This window comes from Callithrix jacchus, chromosome 7 (assembly GCF_049354715.1).
Source record: "Callithrix jacchus isolate 240 chromosome 7, calJac240_pri, whole genome shotgun sequence".
NCBI lineage: Eukaryota > Metazoa > Chordata > Mammalia > Primates > Cebidae > Callithrix > Callithrix jacchus.
Window position 1 is genome coordinate 130,442,562 of NC_133508.1, and position 16,772 is coordinate 130,459,333.

The following is a 16,772-nucleotide window of genomic DNA, read 5'->3' on the forward strand; positions in this document are numbered from 1 at the left end:
TTTTTGTCTTTCCACTTCTAGTATTCTTGTTGAACAGCCTGAAACTACTCTAATTTTATTTACTAACCCATTTTTCCTTTACTTCTGGGAACTTCTCTATCTTCTCCTTAGCCTCTTAGTTGTGAATATTCAATGAAATGTCTTTTTTTTTTTTTTGAGCCAAGATCATGCCACTGCACTCCAGCCTGGTGACAGAGTAAGATTGTCTCAAAAGGAAAAAAAAAAAAGCATTTTCAGCTGGTTGATATGGCTCAGATCTGCGATCTCAGCAACTTGGAAGGCCGAGGCAGGAGGATCGCTTGAGCCTAGGAGTTCAAGATTACTCTGGGCAACACAGTTAGACTTCATCTCAATCAATCAGTCAATCAACTAATCAATCAATAGAAAAGCACTCTCTAACAGAAATATAAGGCAAGCCACAAATGCAAGCCATATCAGTTATTTAAGATTTTCTAGTAGCTATATTTTAAAAAGTAAAAAGGGCCGGGCGTGGTGGCTCACACCTGTAATCAGCACTTTGGGAGGCCGAGGAGGGTGGATCATGAGGTCAGGAGATTGAGACCATCCTGGCCATGGTGAAACACCGTCTCCACTAAAATACAAAAAATTAGCTTGGAGTGGTGGCACGTGCCTGTAGCCCCAGCTATTCAGGAGGCTGAGGAAGGGGAATCGCTTGAATCTGGGAGACAGAGGTTGCAGTGAGCCAAGATCATGCCACTGCACTCCAGCCTGATGAAAGAGCAAGACTCCGTCTCAAAAAAAAAAAAAAGTAAAAAGAAGTAAAACAAATGAAATTATATTTTATTTAACCCAATATACTCAAAACATGATTTCAATAAAGAATATGAAGAAATTATTAGTGTAATATTTTATATTCTTTAATACTAAGTCTGAAATTCAGTATGAATTTTACATGTACACCACATCTCAATTCAGACTAGTCACAGTTCAAGAACTCACTCATCACATGTAGCTAGGGGCCTCCATATTAAACAACACAGGTTACAAGAACTCAAAAGTACCAAACGTATGACTTGAAATTATACCTAAATGTGTGACTAAAATTATACCTAATTTTGGAATATATTTTCTGAATATAATTAGCTATAATCCTCTGTAGTAATACTGTCTCTCCATAATCTATAAATAAAAATAATCTATTAGAATATAGTTAAGTACTGTCTCTTGCTACATATACCAGCAAAACCCTCAACTGACAGGACTTGAGGTCTTTTATATTCTTCCATATTTTGAAAAATGAAAAGAAAAAAATTTAGCTTCAGTTAATATGCCTAGAAGGAAGTCTGAAATAAAAGTCGTCTATAAAAAAGACTGTATCCTAACCTAAGTCCCAGATAACAATAGTCAAGTAAAAGCCACATGCCATAACTTCAAAATCAATGCTATATTCCCAAAACAACCAAAAAAATGAAAAAAAAAAAATGCTATATTCCCATAGCCAGGGTAGCACTCATAGTTGAGAGGCTTACTTTAACTACTATTCAAAAGAAACAATGTGTCTTTACATGCTATCCAACAATGACTCATAATTCAAACATGAGGCTATCTCAGCTTTAGGGATTTAATATCCCTTCTAAATTTTTTACCTTGGGAGGCCGAGGCGGGTGGATCACGAGGTCAGCAGATCGGGACCATCCTGGTCAACATGGTGAAACCCCGTCTCTACTAAAAATACAAAAAATTAGCTGGGCACAGTGGTGCGTGCCTGTAATCCCAGCTACTCGGGAGGCTGAGGCAGGAGAATTGCCTGAACCCAGGAGGCGGAGGTTGCAGTGAGCCGAGATTGCGCCATTGCACTCCAGCCAGGGTAACAAGAGCGAAACTCCGTCTCAAAAAAAAAAAAAAAAAATTTTTTTACCTCCACCAGAACACTATTAATTTCACTAAACATAGGTATAAGGCTAGACACTGAGTGCGAAAATTAGTAAGACATATGGTTCCTGTCCTGTATTCAAATTGCTCACTAGTAATGAAGTATGGAGAGGCAAACATGAAAACAATTACAATACAACGTGACAAATGCTATAAAAAAGTAGGTACAAGATGATATGGAAACACACAAAAGGGAGCAATTAATTCTGCCTACTTTGGGAGAAGTGTTCAAAGGTATTATAGAATAGCTCTGGTCATACTAACAAAAGATTCTAGCTGATCTGTTTTCCTCCCACTCCATCATTTCCACTCTTGTCATTCCATTGTTGTCATTTTCACATTAATATTTCCCTTGTCCTTAAAAATACCTAATTGTGGTTGTGGTGGCTCACGCCTATAATCCTAGCACTTTGGGAGACCAAGGTGGACAGATCACCTGAGGTCAGAAGTTCAAGACTAGTCTGACCAACATGAAGAAACCCCGTCTTTACTGAAAATACAAAATTAGCCAGGCATGGTGACACATGCCTGTAATCCCAGCTACTCCAGAGACTGAGGCAAGCAAATCACTTGAACCCAGGAGGCAGAGCTTGCAGTGAGCTGATATCGCACCATTGCACTCCAGCTTGGGCAACAAGAGTGAAACTCCATCTTAAAAAAAAAAACAAAAAACTAAGTGTACAATGACTTTGCTCAATTATCTTAATTCCTCCATTCATTAATCCCCTCTTATTTTTATAATTTCAAGTGAGAGTAAGATAATTTTTTAAATGGGAAGAGGGAGTTAAGATATAGCATTATACAAACTTTGCAATGTAGACATTACTACCATCATTCTTTATGGCCACCCATTATCTAAATCCCTATTTGTATTTTGGGATTTCCCCCTATGAAGAAGTCTGAAAAATATCAGAGACTCACTTTCCCAGTTGCCCTTGAAAATAATTCACAAGCATAGGACCAGGGCTCCCTAATTTACCTAAATCTCTTTCTCTCATCCATTACTACTAAACTAGTAGTTTAATACATCATCTATTTCTTATCTCACAGTTTCTGTATGTCAGGAATTAGAGTACAGTTTAGCTGGGCGATTCTGGCTCAGGGTCTCTCACGAGCTTGCAGACAAGATCTTGGCTAGTGCTGTTGTTATTTGAAGGCTTGACCGGAGCTGGAAGAGCTGCTTCAAAGATGGATTCCTCAATGGTTACTGGCAAAAGGCCTCAGTTTCTCACCATATGGACCTTTCCTTAAGACTGCTGAGTATCCTCACCATGTGGCAACTGGCTTCCCCATAACAAGAAAGCAAGACAGAAAATGCTTACCTGACTTAGCTTTGTAAGTCATTCTGATATTTTTGCAATTTTCAATTGGTTACACAAGTCAGCCCTATTCAATGTGGGAAGAAAGCACAAAAGAGCATAAATATAAGGAGGTGGAGACCACTGACAGCCACCTGGAGGTTAATGATCTCATGTGACATATGTTCAACACACAAAGTTGAGCAAAAAATGAAAATGTCAAAGGGTATGTTTATATGATATACTAGTTATAAACATATATATAATGTTGCATCTTAAAGAAGATGGGGACTATGTTTACAAGTACATTTATAATGTTTATTTCTTAAGATGGGTGACATGAACATAAGTAATATTTTTTTTTAATTTTTTTTTTTTTGCATCTGAAAGATTCATTATAAAAAACTGATGCTTTGGGCCAGCTGCAGTGGCTCACACCTATAATCCCAGCACTTTGAGAGAATGAGGTGGGTGGATCACTTGAGGTCAGGAGTTCAAGACCAGCCTGGCCAACATGTTGAACCCAGTCTCCATTAAAAAATATGCAGACTCCATGTTTGGGTCCCCTTCCACAAACACTCCCTTCATGGAAGCCATCTTTCTCTCTCCTGGATTTAAATCACTTTCTACAAAAAAAAAAAAAAATTAGCTGGACATGGGTGGAACACACCTGTAGTCCCAGCTATTCAGGAGGCTAAAGCAGGAGAATCACTTGAACCCAGGAGGCAGATGTTGCAGTGAGCCGAGACCATGCTACTGCACTCCAGCCTCAGCAATAGAGCAAAACTCAGTCTCCAAAACAAAACAAGGAAACAAACAAACAAACAAAAAACCTCCAAAACAAAAAACTGATGCTTTGCTTAAAGGAAATCAGTATTTTTAAAGACATTATTCCTGCAGACATTCATTAATACAGCTGTTTTAGAATGACTATTTAGAAGTATCCATAATATATGTGTGTGAACTGACTCGGAAATCTGTCCCAATGAAATAACTCAAATAAGCAAGGATCTACATACCGAAATTAATCACAAAATTGGGAGCTGTGAACATGGTCCCGTTTCCCTGGCTGCACTTCATCCTGGCTTTGCCCCCACTGACCAGCTGGAGCAGCCAGCAGTACCTGGCCCTCACTGTGGCTGAGCTCACCCAGCAGATGTTTTATGCCAAAGTATGATGGCTGCCTGTGACCCGTCATGGCCACTACCTAACAGTGGCTGCCATTTCCAGGGGTCACATGTCCATGAGGGAGGTGGATGAGCAAATATTCAATATTCAAAACAAGAACAGCAGCTGCTTTGCTGACTGGCTCCCCCACAATGTGAAACAGCTATCTGTGATGTATCACCCAAGGGGCTAAAAATGTCAGCCAACTTCATCAGCAACAACAGCCATCCAGGAGCAATTCAAGCGTGTCTCAGCAGTTCACTGCTATGTTCAGGTGTAAGGCCTTCCTGCACTGGCACACGGGTGAGGGCATGGACAAGATGGAGTTCACCGAGGCCGAGAGCTACATTAATGACCTGGTGTCTGAGTACCAGCAGTACCAGTAAGCCACAGCCAAGGAGGTGGCCTAGAGCCTTCCCTTTCTTGGTAAAGGGGGAAAGCAGTGTGGATTCTTGAGTGTGTTCTGATAGCCATGGGCCACTATCACACTTGTTCTTTGTATGTTCACATCTCCTGTTGCTTTTAAAGCACTTTCATAGTATGTGGTTTTGCCTAATAAAGTATTCGCTGCAGGGGTGCGCTTGGCCAGAGCTGACACTCCGCTTCACAGCCAACGACGCCCCCTGGCAAAATCGGGGCTGTGAGGGCCGCAGGGCCAGACTGCAATTGCCATGTCTGGCTGCGTGCACCTCAGGGTCCCATAGAACTGGAGAAGCAGTGATGGAGAGGTAGTGATGGTGAGGAGAGCCGGCTGCCAATATTCACCAAGCACTTGGTACAAAGAGCTGAAGTTGCTCTGCTACAAAGGCTAGTCCCTTCAACTGAGTCTCAGCCAGTATTTTGCTGACTAGACTGTCATTGTGAGTGATCACTTCATGCTTTGTCCTGCGACCTAGCAGAGTGCTATTTACTAGAACTGTTTATGGATTGCTTGACATCTCTATCCAGAAGCTGTATTTACCTGCAGTTTCTTAACTGCTAAATTTGAAGAAAAAGAAAATAGTGTGCCTAAGCTGGAACAGCTCAACAGCCTAGATTGTATAACTAATATGAAGGTAGTATTAACGAAATAAAATTTGCTACATATGTAACTATTATTAGAAATCTATCAGTGAAAGGGACTTCTGCCTTCCAACAGCTGTGCATTTCATTGAATATGCTCTGTCTGAAGTAGTACACAAAACAGATCTTCATGATGGCTGGCCAAGAATTTGCCTGGAAAAGATTAAATACTACATGGCCAAATACAGAGATTTCCTGGAAGTACTGTTGTAAAATTGCACCTTTCTAAATTATTCACCTTCTTCAGTAGCTGCTACATGTATGGCTTCTTCAAGGATTAGACTTCGTCTTTCTCCAACATGGCCTGTAAGACTACATTACTACATTATCTTACTGCTTACTCCTGGGATTTCTTACTGCAGTGTACTAAACAGCTATTGACTGCTAATGATAATGATATGAAAGAAGCAAAGAGAGGACAGGCAGGACCTCGGTTGGCACAACTGTGTTCAAGGTAGCCTCCCAGCCCTCGCAGGCAGTTCACTTTCAGCAACCTCAGCATGCCCAAAAGTCACATAGGCTTTACCACTGTATCGCCGTCCTACATCAACCAAGCTGTCTACAGATGATATCTACCACACACACCTCATCTTACACGCTACAGACATGTCCTCCTGGCTTCCAAACCAGTGTTCAGGGCCTTGGGCACATGCAGACTGATGGTGTTGGGATATCACTCACTGGCAATTCAGAAGTTAAGCCCTGTCTGAATGTTCCTTATAACCAGAGCTTTCAGACAAATGAACATTACCCTTGTATTACTCCATGCTTTTAAAGGCAATTATGTGTGAAAGTAATAACTGACCCAGACTGCTCTGTGACTTGAAGCTCTGGGTAAGCTTTTTGTAAACTTCTGTTCAAAAGTAAAGAGATCCAAATGACATCAGTTCTCTTCAGGTACCAGCACCAGAAGACTGAATATCCCTTTCAATGTACCACGAATAGCAGGGAAGACTAAATAAACACTTTGACAATGTGTGTGTCAAATTCTGTTAAAACAAATCCCTGTATGACAAAAATGCTCAAGTCCTGGCTAATAGTTCAAATATTTCAAAAATATTCAATACAAAGGAAAAATTGGACCGACTCTAATTGCCATTTTGAGATTTGACCTGTGATAGATTCTGGGCCTAACACTGCCTTATAGGTCAAAAATGAACATTTATCTTGGACTTGCCAAACGGTTTTTTATAATGAAAAGTTAAAGTTTTAATTTTTGAAGAGGTCTTTTTATTCTACAGTTCTGAGTTTTATTTTTGTTCTATAGATGAAATTTTGACTAAGTTTAAAGTCATGAATTGCTATGCTATACCAATCTATACACTAAAAAAAAAAAATTAGACTATTCTATATAACTTCCTATTATAAATAGTAAAGGTATATAAATTTATGTACTAAAATTAAGACTGGAGTAGATCTCTTATTTTTATTTATTTATTTATTTATTTATTTTGAGACGGAGTTTCGCTCTTGTTACCCAGGCTGGAGACTGGAGTAGATCTCTTATTTTTAAAAAGAAAAAAACAATCAGGCCAGGTGTTGTGACTCACACTTGTAATCCCAGCACTTTGGGAGGCCAAGGTGGGTTGATCACTTGAGGCCAGGAGTTTGAGACCAGCGTTGCCAACATGACAGAACTCTGTCTCTACTAAAAATATAAAAATTAGCTGGGCATGGTGGCACACACCAGTAACCCTGGCTACTCAGCAGGCTGAGGCACAAGAATCACTTGAACCCAGGAGGCAGAGGTTGCAATGAGCCGAGACTAAGCCACTACACAATCCAGCCTGGGTAACAGAGCAAGTGATACTCTGTCTCAAAAGAGAAAGAAGGAAAAAAGGGAAGAAAGGGAGGAAGGAAGGGAGGAAGGAGAAAAGGAAAGGAAAGGGAAAGGGAAAAGGAAAAGAAAGGAAACTTTCCACAATGCCCATCACTCAGAAAATAAGCAAATAAATTATGACACTACCATACAACAGAATGTGATCCAGCCATTAAAAACAATATGGTTCCCAATTTGATGGAGCCAATCAAATATAGGTAAAGAATAAGATATACATACAATATAATATCATTTTTTACAGGCTATCAAACTATTAACAGGTACCTCAAAATAGTGAGAATGTAGCAAGGGAAATAAAAACAGAGAAAGTAAACTTTCCTACTTTAGAGACTTCTGTATTTAAAATCTTTTAGTATCATGTAAGCCTTTCGTAATTTTGTTTTAAAAAGGTGGTTAAGGTGGGTGTGGTGGCTCATATCTATAATCGCAGCACTTTGGGAGGCTGAAGCAGGTGGACTGCTTGAGCCTAGGAGTTCAAGACTGGCCTGGGCAACATGGTAAAACCCTGTCTCTACAAAAAAATACAAAAATTAGCCAGGGATAGTGGCACACACCTGTGGTCCCAGCTACTTGGGAGCCTGAGGCAGGAGGATTGATTGAGTCTATGAGGTTAGAGGCTGTAGTGAGCCATGATTCAGCCACTGCACTCCAGCCTGGGTGACAGTGCAAGACCCTGTCTCAAAAAAAAAAAAAAAAAATCTGGTTAAGACATCAATCAGGCAGACCGCATGCAAAATGTTAATGCAATAAAAACTGAAGAAATAACTCAATTTTATATATATATATATATATATATATATATATATATATATATATATATTCGAATTACTCCTGGGATTTCTTACTGCAGTGTACTGTATCAAAGATATAGGCAGAGACATGAAGAAAATACATTAAACTTAAAGGTTATGTCAGAATACTAAATTTGGGGTCTGAGAAAGTCCTTTCCCTTTTTTCTAATTATCTCCAATGTGGTTATATAAAACTCATAATTAAGGAATGAGATCCACACATCAAAAAAAAAAAAAAAAAAGGTCAAAGATGATCAAGAGGAGAAAAGAAAAAAAAAAAAAAAGACACTACCAGACAGTAGCCTAAAGAAGATAAATGCTGACTGATGTAATTTTGTTTTTTAAAGTAATTCTTGGCCAGGTGCAGTGGCTCACTCCTCTAACCCCAACACTTTGGGAGGCCAAGGCAGGCAGACCGCTTGAGGTCAGGTGTTTGAGACCAGCCTGGGCAACACAGTGAAACCCCATCTCTACTGAAAATACAAAACCTTAGCCAGGTGTGGTGGCACACATCTGTGGTCCCAAAGCTGAGGGAGGATTGCTTGAGTTCAGGTGGAGGAAGTTGCAGTGAGCTGAGATCGTGCCACTGCACTCCAACCTGAGCAACAATGAGATCCCATTTCAAAAAAAAAGTAATTCTTATGTGTAAATGTTTTCATTATAAGTGATCCATATTTATGGGAAAAAAAGAAACCAAGAAGAAAATTTAATTGTCCACAAACTCACCACTCACATAATCAGTGCTTTTTTTTGAAAAAATGATGGTGTATGAACAAGAATATAGAGAGACACCTAAGCCTCACTCAGAAGTAAAACTGTGAACTAGCCACAAGTCCTTAAGGGTTTCAAATAGACTTTTAAAAAATGTAATTATAGTAAAACATATAAAATTTGCCACTCTTGATTATTTTTAAATGTATGATTCATGGCAGTTAATACAGGCACAATTTGTGTAAACATCAGCATTCTTTCCAAAACTTTTTATCATCCCAAACAGAAACACTATATCCACTTCCCTTTCTTGCATCCCTGGGTAAACCTCTAATCTACTTTCTGACTCTATGAATTTGCCTATTCTAGATATATAATAAAGGTGGGATCATACTTGTAAGATTATATATAAAACTAGCCTTTTCTGTCCATCTTATTTTACTCAGCATAACATTTTCAAGGCTCATTCATGTTGTAACAAGTATCGGAACCTCATTCCTTTTTGTGGCTAAATAATATTCACATCCATACATATACAAACACCTCCCACATACATTTTGTCTATGCATTTATATCCATGCTGATGGACATTTGGGTTATTTCCACCTTTTGGCTCTTGTGAATAATGCTGCTACAAACATTAGCATGCAAGTATCAAACTGAGTTTTAATAGTTTGCTGTGGCTGAACTATAAAGGAGAAACTGACATAAGCAATTGCCACAATAAACACAAGACATTAACTTTATGATTTTAATATAATACTTGATTTTTTCCAAATTTTCTTAAATATGTATTATTTTGCATAAATGAGGGGGAAATAATTTTTATTAGAGTCGTTTGTCATGACAAGATAAATATATTCTAATCTGAAAAAATATACAGTAAGGAAATAAAAGGGAGAGAGCAACACAATGCTGAACATATCAGGAGATCATTACTGAGGTCAGGATTGCAGGTTAGCAGCACTGCTGAGAAGGGAGCAGAGTTGGAGCCTAAAATCATTTTTGTTTTCTGTTCAGAATAAGAGAAGGTACTAGTCTGCCCTCCATAATGACAAGCACAGCAGCTAGTATACACCAAACAACAAAAGTTAGCTGAAAGAAGCTGGGCACAGTTGCTTCTCCCTGTAATCCCAGCACCTTGGGAGGCCAAGGCAAGAGGATCACTTGAGGCCAGTTCAAGACAGCCTGGCCAACATGGTGAAACCCTGTCTCTACTAAAAATACGAAAAAATTGGCCAGGCATGGTGGCTCACGCCTGTAATCCCAGCACTTTGGGAGGCTGAGGTGGGCGGATCATGAGGTCAGGAGTTCAAGACCAGACTGGCCAACATGGTGAAACCCCGTCTCTACTAAAAAATACAAAAATTAGCTGGGCAGGTGGCTTGTGCCTGTAATCCCAGCTATTTGGGAGACTGAGGTAGGAGAATTGCTTGAACCAGGACCCAGAAGGTCCTAGTTACGGTGGGTCGAGATTGCGCCACTGCACTCCAACCCGGGCTACAGAGCGAACCTCTATCTCAAAAAAAAGAAAAAAATTAGCTGAGAGTGGTGGCACACACCGGTAATCCCAGCTTCTCGGGAGGCTAAGGCAGGAGAATTGCTTGAACCCAGGAGGCAGAGGTTGCAGCAAGCCATGATCGCGCCACAGCACTCCAGCCTGGGCAACAGATTCAGACTCCATCTCAAAAAAAAAAAAAGGTAGCAGAAATGATTAATAAATGGATAATTCTGTAGACCTCAAAGCTCTACTATGTCATATTTTTTAAATTATTTATATTTTTAGTCTCAAATTGACTATTACAAGTATCTCAAGTTTCTTAGTAAGTTTTATAGAAACCATAAACTCAGGGGGAAATTGGCAGGTTGGTGAATGGCAGGTAATTATATCTCAGGGATCATTATTTAAACTGTAACTTTGCTTAAACAAAATTACAAACCAAAGTGTACTGACTTACAGCACAACATTTTTTTAGTGGGTATTTGTCTATTTGTAATGCCAAATGCATCCAGAGTTCTTTTCTTATTTGCTTCCAAAATAAACAGCAATATATCAAATTGAGAAGTACATCCTAAAATGTTTGCTCAAATTTCAAAATGCTGTATCAACACAAATATAAAAGGTCATTAATTTGTATCTGTATACATCATTATGTCTCTCTCTTCAAGGAGTTTTCAGGAGTTAGAAATTCTGAGCCCATAAAAAAACTGATATATAACTGAATTAATATGTGGAAGGTTAAAAATAATATTTACACCAGTTCCAGTAAGATTTTTTTTAAGAGATGGTGTCTTGCCACATTGCCCAGGTTGGTCTCAAACTCCTGGGCTCTTGTAATGCTCCTGTCTTAGTCTCCCAAGTAGCTGGGACTAACAGATGTGTGCCACCACACATGGTTCTGTTCTAGTAAGATTTAAGGTTGGTATAAATATCTTATTACAGTAGAATTTAAGGCTGGTACAAATGCAGTATCTATCTTCAATCTTTTAACAGGTTACAATAATTGTTGCTCCAACTCTGTAAATGGGAATAAACACCCATGCAATGCCTTGCGTGTTATAAGTATTATCAATAAAAATGGAATACAGGTTTTAAAACATATTCAAAAAGAAGATTTTCAAGTTATGTCTTTCACTTATTTAAGCCAACAACTATCAAAGAGAGAGTACCAGCTTCAACATAAATAAAAAAACAGAAGAGTAGGAATTACAGAGAAAAGGGGAAAAAAAGGAAATAATGTTAACACCATAGACAATTATCTTTTCTTAGATGTCTGTATGGCATGTTTCTACAAGTTAATGTTTTCCATAAGCATATAACATATTTCTATTTCTCTCTGATCCTTCCTGCCTTACAGCTAAATTTCAGGAAAGCAAAACATGTATACAATGACACACATTACTCCTGCCACTACCATCATCATTTACTATTTCCTTTATTATGTGCCAGGCACTGTGACAAGGCTTTAGATTTACTATCCTATTTAATCCTCACCATAACCCTGAGATAGATTTCACTGAAGCTTATAGAGGTTAAACAACTTGCCCAAGATCCCTTAGCTAATTAGTAAATCATAGAGCCAAGATTCTAAACATTCAGCCCTAAAGCAAACATCCTGACAACTATAAAGGTAAGAAGGTAAGCTAAAACTAACTATAGAACATAAAAATCAAAACACAGCACATCAGAATATGTCATGACCCTGAGGATTTTATTGCCTGCCTGAAGCTAATCTTATTACCTATTTAAGAAATTCTATTAACTAAATTATTGAGGTAAAAATTATATTTGAAAATGAAATTGTAAACATGAGACATGAAAATTCCTAATTTCTCTGAAAACAGTCTATTGTAGACTATATTTAATCTTTTTTTTTCCTTTTTTTTTTTATTTTTTTTAATTTTTTTTTATTTTTTTGAGAAAAAGAAGGGGAAAAAAAGAAAAAGAGGGAAAAAGGAATATTACTTCATTCCTAAAATGGGTTTCAATAATGGCCGATCAATATTTTAAGTGTTTAAAGTGGTTAATGCATATTTTATGTGTTTAAAATGGAGACCTCTATTGTGTTTGTTTGTTCTGGCTCTGAGTTCAAGTCCTGGATATCGTTATCAATTTGTTGTCTCGTTGAATCTAAATCTCATTATGTGTCTTATGTATCTGGGTGTTAAGATCTCTTATTGTTACATTAATCCTTTTACCCTTGCATCCTTGTAGCTTTGAAATCTATTTTATTAAGTGTGAGAATTGCAACTGCTGCTTTTTATTTATTTATTTTTGCTCTCCATTTGGTTGATGAGTTTTTTTCCATCCCCTTGTTTTGAGTCTTTGTATATCTTCAGATATATCGTTAGATTTTGTGGATAATATATATTTTGTGTGTTTAACATGGAGAGCTCTATTGAGTTTATTTGTTCTGGATCTTAGTTCCAGTCCCGGGTATCGTTATCAATTTTTTGTCTCGTTGAATCTAAATCTCATTATGGGTCTTATGTATCTGGGTGTTAAGATCTCTTATTATTACATTAATCCTTTTACCCTTGTATCCTTGTAGCTTTGAAATCTATTTTGTCAAATGTGAAAATTGCAACTCCTGCTTCTTATTTATTTTTGCTCTCCATTTGGTTGGTACGTTTTTGTTTATATTTAATCTTTTTCTCCTACATCGATGTAGTAATACCAGTATTTTTAAAAAGGTCTCAGAGAGGCAGGTAAGGAAAGAGAAGTTACTTACTGGGTACAATATACACTATCTGGGTGATGGCTAACTAAAAGTCCAGACCTCACCACTACACAATATAACCATGTAACAAAAACTGCACTTGTACCCCTACATCTATATATCAAAGTTTTTAAAGGGGGGCTGTGCAAGGTGGCTCACTCCTATAATCCCAGCACTTTGATAGGCTGAGGCAGGAGGATCCCTCAAGTCCAGGAATTCAAGACTGGCAACCACAGCAAGACCATGTCTCTACAAAAAAATTAAAAATTAACCAGGTGTAGTAGCACAAGCCTGTGGTCCCAGCTACTCGAGACGCTGAGGTGGGAGGACTGCTTAAGCAGGGAGGTCAAGACTGCAGTGAGCTGTGATCACATTACTACATTCAGCCTGGGCAACAGAGTGAGACCTTGTCTCAAATACATAAATAAAAATATAAAATATAAATGTTTAAAGATCTCAAGAATACAAAAAATTTTTATATTAAATAAAAACCCTATAAGCCCAAATAGAAACATTTGAAATTTTCCTAACTTTAAAATTAATATTTTGAGTCAGGCATGGTGGCTTATGCCTGTAAACCTAGTGCTTTCAGAGGCCAAACTAGCCAGCATGATGGTGTGTTCCTGGAGTACAAGCTATTTGGAAGGCTGAGGCAAGAGGATCACTTGCACCCTGAAGTCTCAGGCATGCAATGAGCTATGATCATGCCACTACACTGTGGCTTAGGTGATAGAGCAAGACTCTATCTTAAAAAATTAATTAATTTAATTTAATTAACATTTTGGGCTGGGCATGGTGGCTCACACCTATAATCCCAGCACTCTGGGAGGCCCAGGAGTGAGAATCACTTAAGGCCAGGAGTTTGAGGCTACAGTAAGCTATGATCATGCCACTGCACTCCAGCCTGGGTGACAGATGGAGTCTCTTAAAAAATAAATAAATAAAAGTTGCATGAAAGGAAACCTCCCAACTTCATAAACTATAGCAATAGTTTCTTAAAGGCTGACTCTAGGCAAACTGCCTATTAGTTAGCCCTGCTCTGCAAGTTATAAATAAATTATTAAAAATATATAAAAAATTTTTTGAAAAAGAATAGTTAAAAGAAAGGAAGAAAAGAAGATGAAAGATAATTAATAGAGAAAAGCAACCAATGGCTACCACATCATAACTGCATGCCTATATCAGAGCCAAATGAAAGCTTACAAAGGGTAAGAGAAACATTAAACTAAGTTGGTTACAAGACTTAAGTTAAAAAAAAATAATCTACTGTAATCTCAGCACTTTGGAAGGCTGAGGCAGGCAGATCACAAGGTCAGGAGATGGAGACCATCCTGGCTAACATGGTGAAACCCCATCTCTACTAAAAATACAAAATACTAGCCGAGAGTGGTGGTACATGCTTGTAGTCCCAGCTACTCAGGAGGCTGAGGTAGGAGAATCGATTGAACACAGGAGGCGGAAGTTGCAGTGAGCCAAGATCACACAACTGCACCCCAACCTAGGCAACAGAGTGAGACTCAGTTTCAAAAACGAATAATAATAATCTAAATACAAAATGTCAGGTTTGTGGTTTTTATATTTAACGCTTCAGTCGTATGAGTTTGTAATTTTTTAGTTGCAATGTATGTTTATATTCACTGTTAGAGAACTTTACTAAACAGTACCACACATGCACTATGTATGTTTATATTCACTGTTAGAGAACTTTACTAAACAGTACCACATGCACTGCTCTCCGGCTAACTAAAATCCCCTAAATCAGCTAGACAGCTCAGAAATATCTTAAGCTACATACACATACCTACGCTCATTTTTGCAACAGTTCAAAATATCTGAGTATTGCTGATATTTTTGTGTTCTCTGATCAAGGCATTTCACATGAATAAATGAAATATTACTCAGTTTTATCATTTTCAATGTTTGTTAATCTAGGAATAGTTAAAATGACAGTAGACCACAGGTGTGGCAAGAAGTCTTTTCATAATTCCATATCTACTCTGAGACAGAACACTTAAACTTCCTCTCCCTGGTCTAATGTAAGGAAAAATACCAGCCACACTCTTAGATTCAATAAAAGCATAGTTATCAGCTTGTGAAACTGATTACCAAACTTATTTGAAGAGATCTAAAACTGTATGAGATACACGATGCAACTGCCTTCAAGAATTAGAATTTATTGGAATTTGAAACCTTTTGAACTATGCAAGTGCAACTTCGTTCAAAAATAATTAATTTGTTTTAACCATTAAATCTACTACCTAGCATTAAAAGATTTTTCAAGTTAATACATCTAGTATATCCATTGCTAGATTATACTTATTTCTTATGAAGAAATAATGACTTGAAAACTATAAATAACAACTTACAATTTATTTGTTACAAATAACAAAAATTACCATGATCTGTGAATATGAAATAAGTTTCCTACATGCTAAAAAAATTATGTCTTATTTAATGTTATATGCTTTGGTAAACACAATCTATATTCCCTGGTTGTTTCGTGGTTAAAAAAAAAATCAATCTATTAAAGAATTATGCAAACCCTGGACCTCTTTTGCTACTAGGCCAACCTAAATCATCCAAGGAATAGAATTAACAATTTCAAGCATGAACATTAATTTTATGAGGTGGACAATATAATCCTCCATATTAACATAAGAAAACTGTCATACAGGCAATTTTGATAATATATTTAACCATTTGGTAATTCAACAAAACTGAAATCAATTATGCTATCAGATAGATATTCCTTATACATATATCTTCGATTCCATTTTAACTTTCTGCATTTTTTCCTTCCTTTTTATTTATTATTTTAAATACAGGCAGTCTCAGCATGTTGCCCAGGCTGGTCCTGAACTCCTGGGCTCAAGTGATCCTTCTGCCTCCGCCTTTCAAAGTGCTAAGATTACAGGCATGAGCCAAAGAGCCTGGCTACTTTATGCATTTTTTAGCCTTCCTTTAATATCATAATCACATAATCAATATAGCTGCTATTTATATTGACCACCAAAACATACAGCAAGTACCGTTCTAGGTACTATATGCTATTACTTTCACTCCTCATGATCAACTTTACACAGTAAATATCAAAACATGTATTTTTTCTGATTTAAAAAAAAAAAAAGGCCCACAAAGGTTATAAATGACAAAGATGAAACAAAACCCATACTATACTACACCATGACACTTTTTCTCCCCCACCACCAATTATTTTTGAAATCATATTATCAACACAGAATTTTGCAAGATTCCCAACCAAACCTAAAGCTGTCTTCCTTCATAGAGAAGGAATTATTATTACATGAACCATTTTGCTGTATTACCGAATTACTGATTTCCCCACAAATTCTTTTGTATTAAAACTGGGAGGAAAAGGGTGGGTCATGGTGGCTCTTGCTTGTAATCCAAACACTTTGGGAGGTGGCCAAGGTGGGAGGGTCGCCTCAGGCCATGAGTTTAAGATCAGCCTGAATAACATAGCAAGACCTCATATCCACAAAAAAAAAAATATTTTAAAAACTATCCAGACATGGTGACATGTGCCTGTAGTCCTGGCTACTCAGGAGTCTGACACAGGAAGATCACTTGAGCCCAAAGCTCATGCCACTACACTCCAGGCTGGGTGACTGAGCAAGACCCTGCAAAAATAATAAATAAATAAATAAATAAATAAATAAAACAAAACATATTGAATAAGAACACTGGAAAACCAAAATTTGATTATTTAAGCTGCACCTAAAGTTGTTATACCTAGGATATTCAAGCTCACAAGTGAGGAGCTAAGCCT

At 37.6% G+C, this 16,772-nt stretch overlaps 1 protein-coding gene and 1 pseudogene across 28 annotated transcripts in view; one reads left to right on the forward strand and one right to left on the reverse strand.

Annotated features, from left to right (window-relative positions):
- EVI5 (ecotropic viral integration site 5) overlaps positions 1-16,772 on the reverse strand; it is a 237,987-nt gene that overhangs the window by 193,611 nt on the left and 27,604 nt on the right. The window lies entirely within an intron of this gene.
- On the forward strand, positions 4,243-6,195 carry LOC144577123 (cyclin-J pseudogene; annotated as a pseudogene).